Genomic DNA, 6,000 nt, shown 5'->3' with positions numbered 1-6,000 from the left:
TATCACCTTTTTTTTTCATTTAGAAAACATTTTTCTGACCTCTAATTCAGTAAATTTAAAAGAAAAAACTTATTTAAGTTGCTAAAATTAATAAAAATTTCGAAGATGAAATTTATTTCCAAAATAAGACACCCTCCTATTACTATCATACCATTTCCAACATGCATCCCACAAGTTATCTAAATCCTTACTAAACAGGTCTTATTATGTCCTAATGCCATCCTAAAGCGTTCTAAAGGTATCCTGAAACTGTCCTAGTTATGACATCATTAAGATATCTGCAGGTGGGACATTCTAACACGCAGATGACATCCGTAGGACATTTAGCGGTAAATATAGGACTTCCTCTGGAAGTCACAGAATCCTAAAGATGACAACTTTAGGATGTCATAACGAAGTCAATGTGCTGTATGGGATTATCATATTAATATTATAATCATTAGAATATTTTCTAATTAGGCTATCTTAAAAAGATATTTTTGGTGACATTTTATCCAAATGTAGCCAAATAAGGGATAAAATACAAAACATGGCAAACCTTAAGAATTATTCACAATGAGATATTAACTTTCCAAAATTTTTTTTTGGCCTTACGACCTCTGAGAATCAATACATTTCTGAAAGATCTTATGAATGGTACAGTCCGCAAAAAAAAAAAAGATATCACCCTGAATAACTTTCGTTCTAATGATCCGATTTTCACGTACTAAGTGTCAATCTTAATGGTTCCTGGGGGTGACCTCAAATATGCTAATTAATTAGTGCTAACTATTAATTAAGTTACGAAATCAGGCACAAAAACGTACTTTCTCTGAATAAACATATATTTTTTTTTACATATTTGGAATCTAGACACTTGAATTAGGGGGGGTAGACAAAATTTTAAAACAATTGGGTCGTAAATTGGGTTGCAATAAAGGTTTATATATTTGGCGATAGTCCAGAAAACCGCCAAAAAAAGTCGCCTGCGCAAATAAATATTTTAAGATAATCCTTGACTGATTCAAAAGAGAAACGCTTAATTTTACTAGGTTGCTAGGCAACCAATTTCTGACTGTAAAAAAATTGAAATAATGTTTTGTGATTGCTCTGAGAGGTTTAATTAATAGTTAATAGAAAACACCTCGAAGTTTCTAGGCAATTCGCGATCGCAACGAACTATAGGGGGCGTTGTTGTGTGAGCCGCTTACCTGCGATTTCTATATGAACCGTCATTCAGTTACTCTGGAGACGTCGTTAACGTAGCGTGTAGCATTGCAACGTTCCTTCTTTATTGTGGCTAATTAAATTTAAAAAAGAAAAATGCTTGATATTCTTTCTTCTGCAAACGAAAACTAAATGGTATCTCTTTTTATTAGAGAAGGAATATCCAAAACGCATCGGAAAAATATTTGTACATTAACAGAAAAAAATATGTATATTTCTTATAAGAGTTAAAACCTAATTTCCCGAGAAATAGTATTACTAAATTTAATGATATAACATGAAAGGCCCATTTAAACTTTACATTCTATAGTTTTAAGAATCATATTACTTCAAAAATTAAAATGAACAAAAAGTATACATAAGCCTCATAATTTTATGAAATTTAATTTTGTAAGCAAAGTTTTTTGACAACAATTTTTATCAAAAAATTTCAAGTTTCAATAAAAATCATTATTTAGAAACTAAGAAACGTAAAATAAAGAATGCTGACGAAACAAAAACAAAAAAAAAAAAACAATTCTTTTTTGTCGCCATTTTTAGTGCTACGAAAATTCGTCTTTGGGATTTGCCAAAAACAAAACAAGAAGCAATTTTATTTTTTCAGGAGGGAAATATTTTACCGAAAAAACGAAAATGTACCAATTCCCACAACATAAAACTTTATCTTGGTAAACGTATGTTTTGGAAATGTTATTTCATTTGGAATCTTATTTATCAGAGTTCATATGGTGATATGATTGTTTTGAATCTATGCTAAACTCTATATCGGCTCATTTTCCACCGAAATCCGATTGACTATTTTGATTTTAAATAAAGTGTTTTATTTTATGAATTGTCGCAAAAATTTTAAGTGTAGATTGGCGGCACTTAAAAACCGCCAAATCTGTAGCGGCGGTAGCGTTAATAAGTAAGTACCGAATTTTTATTCCATACTTTTCTGAATCATATTACTTCAAACATTGGAATATACAAGAAGTATACATAAACACATAATGTTATACCATTTAATTTTTCAGAAAAAGTATTTTGAGAACAATTTTTATCAAAAAATTATAAACTAAAAAATGGAAAATAAAGAATTCTTAGGATAAAAAAACGATTTTAAGAATTCTTTACATTGAAATAAAAACTTTCATATTGTTTCTTTTTTTATTATTCTTATAGTTCTTAATCAGACGTAAAAAACCATTCTGTAGAGAACCAACATCAAATGAAAAAAAAAATATTTACAAGCAAATTTTTTATTGTAAAAATCATTGCACTTACCTGATTTATAATTCCCGGAGAATTCCAAAATGATAAGTTCCTTGTTTGAAAACTTTATTCTCAAATAATATCTGCATAGTTTATCCCTTCATTACTTTTAGATAACATACTACACAGTAAAATTTTATAATTGATATGAATTTGAATATGTAGCTAAAAACAGAATAGCTGAATTCTAGTTGAAATTATTCCTTCAAAACAAAATAATAATTACCAAGAAAACGATTCAAATTTATTAATAATCAGCACAAATGAATCTATTTCAAGTAGTTCGGATGATTCTTTATTGTTGTTTTACGAATAATAGATACAGAAATATATACTGTTCTATAAAGAAGAACAATATTCTATAACTACATATTATACAGTTCTGTGCATATTCTGAATTCTTATTTATTCATTGGAATGACGAAAGCAATGCTGATTTCACTTTAATTTGTAATGAATTGAAGACAGAAAAAATTATTTTACCGTAATGCACACAATCTGTAACAGCAAGTTATCATGAAATTGGAAGTTATGTTGTTGGTAATAGAAAGGTAAAAATTATCCAGAAATTGTTCTTCAAATGCTTGGCGTGTTCTGCTTCAATGTTTGGCATGTTCTGATTAGTTTTTTCAAGAAGTTCTACCTTTTCCTTAGGGAAATTTTGCTTCTTATTTGCTGCTAATGAAATGGCGTCCGTCGTTGCCAATGGTTTTGTGGGAACTAATGTCCGATATTTTCAGTCTCCCGCTAGATGGCGTACTCGAGCGTTGCGATCGCGAATAGACAATTTTTAAGTTCATTTATGTTCAAAAAGCAAAATAAATAAATAAAATAAAAAATTATTTTAATCTCTTTTGAAAAGAAAATTTGAATCGATTTATAAGTTTTCAGAATTTAAATACATGAACTTTTTATCTGATATTATTCAGATTATGCTATTTTTGCTATGTTTATTCGAGGATTTCATACTAAAATCAAATTAACATAACTTATAATAGCTATATACAAAATTTTAGGGATAATGATTTTTACAGCTTTAATCGAGTCTTCTAGGCATGAAAGTTTGAAGAAAAAAAAAGTGCATGAAAAATAAAATGTAGATTGTATAGTAATTCTAATGCACATTCACAAGGTTTTCTGTAATTTACGATTTCTTTTTTCTATAACTCAATGAATTGCTGAATGTTTAGTGGCATTTTAAAAACATTGAAATATGTTATGTTTAAGAATAAGATATTGAAATAATATGTTGCATATTGTATGATTCATTGTTTAAAAAATTGCTTCATTTTGCTAGATATTTACGTTACATGGTTTTCTTTGGATAAAGATGATTAGCAAATAGCATCCACATGTTTCGATACATTCTGAAACTTACGTTCCCAAATTCACCATAAAATGTCGCACAGCATATTCTTCAATTACGATAAGCTACATTTACCACCAAATACTGCTACTATGATTATTTTTGTTATATATATATCAGATATATATATATATCTGATATGATACTCTCTTTTTAAACAGAGCTCGTAAGGCCCTTAAGATACTGAAATGGGGGCACGAAAACTTAAAAGATTTTTTTTTTCCTAATGCCCGCCTGTGTTAACATCAGTCAATTCAGGCATCTACAGGGCGACAGATATCTGTGTGGCCTAAGGATTCCTAACGAGCATCAAACATTCTCAAAATTAAGTGTTCATTCACTGGAAAATTTAGTGTTTATTAAATTTAAGAACTGTTCCTTCACTTGGTTATCTTACTACTTATTATTTAAACCACCAAAAGCTTAAAACAATATTATGTAAGTTATCTAAATTTTTTTTACATAATTTGCATTTAATAACAAATATGTCGACATGCATTTAATAACAAATACGTCATTTAGCTAAAATTACAAATTTTGAAATTTTTATGATTTTTTTTTAAAGGCAAGCTAAGCTTAAGTATTCCTTCACTGGTTAGTTTACCCTATAAGATTTTGAGAAATTTGCGATGTTGTGAGAGATGCTTAAAAATGTTGACTGCGTATTTTTATTAATATTTATAAAATATATATTCAAGAAATTGATGAATATTTTATTCCAAATTTATTCATTCGTATGTATATTATTGAAATTTTATCAGTTATTGAGAAAAAAAATAATAATAATCACATTAAAGAAGCACAATCTGTTGTTTAATCATATTCTATCAGAAGCATGCTTTTATAAAACTCCACATTCTCTGAATAAAATGTATTTTATTCAATAAAATGTTTTATTCAAATTTCTTTACTAAATTGCAAATAGAATTTTAGACGACTAAAGAAGAAACATCGTATTTTATAGCTTAAAAAAATAAAAATGAAAAGATAAGCAAACGATTATTAGCGAAAAAAATATGAATGAAATTTTATGCTAAGCGCGCGAAGTCAAGTTCCTCGTAAGTTTATCACATTTTAATATTAATCGCTCCATTTAATCATTTCTTCATTGTCGCCAAATTATTTTTTTAAAAATAATTAATTTTAATTTTTCTCAGCTTCTAATAAATAAAAACAGTTGAAACTTTAGATTTTTCAATTGAAAAATATGTAGATTAATATGGTATAAAAAAATTCATACCTTATAATTCAAAAATTTTTCATCCTTAATTTAATTAAATAATAAAAAATAATTAACAATTATTAAAAATTATTTTTTTCGTGAAATTATCTTTGGGTAAATGAGTTTTATGACTGGGTGAAATTTTCTTCGAATTGCTTTATTAGTTTTTAAAATATGACTAAAAACGTAAAAAGTGAAATTAACATTAAGGGGTACGAACTTTGGATCGCTCTCCTGACCAAACTATGGGGACCATATTTCCCAGATTGCGGCTACCCCCTATATTTTGAAGGTTAAGAATCCAAATATGTAAGAAAAAATATATGTTTATTCAGAGAAAGTACGTTTTTGTGTCTGATTTCGTAACTTAATTAGTAGTTAGCACTAATTAATTAGCATATTTGAGGTCACCCCCAGGAACCATTAAGATTAACACTTAGTTCGTGAAAATCCGATCATTAGAACGAAAGTTATTCAGGGTGATATCTTTTTTTTTTTGCCGACTGTACAATTATGTTTAGATTTGAACCCAAATTACAATAACAAAACTGCATAGAATATAAGGCTTGTTCACACATCGCCTCGTAATCATAACATGAGCGGATGTTTACATTAGACCACCCATCCATAGCAAAAAAGGAATAAATAAACGCAAGTTAAAGAATTAAAACATTTTGTCACTTTTATTTATTTTAGGGAAACGTTTCCCCCCGGAATTTTGCGAATAATATTTTTATCGGCATTGACTTGACAGCCAACAGGTAATGGCTTTCAAGTAATTTATGGCCAATTTCAATCAGTTACCATTTTTAATTAGTTAATTTATAGTAAATTTTAATCAATTGCCTGCTAATCCCTAAACTTTGTTAAGGATCAGCTGATGGAGATAATTTTGGAAAAGTAAATATTTTCGGAGTACTTATTTACTTGTTTATTTTTAATTTACAAAATG

Source organism: Parasteatoda tepidariorum, chromosome 1 (assembly GCF_982258835.1).
Source record: "Parasteatoda tepidariorum strain Cologne lab strain chromosome 1, Ptep-v5.0, whole genome shotgun sequence".
In the NCBI taxonomy this organism is placed as follows: domain Eukaryota; kingdom Metazoa; phylum Arthropoda; class Arachnida; order Araneae; family Theridiidae; genus Parasteatoda; species Parasteatoda tepidariorum.
The sequence above is the reverse complement of the archived record's forward strand: the minus strand, read 5'-3'. Positions refer to the sequence as shown.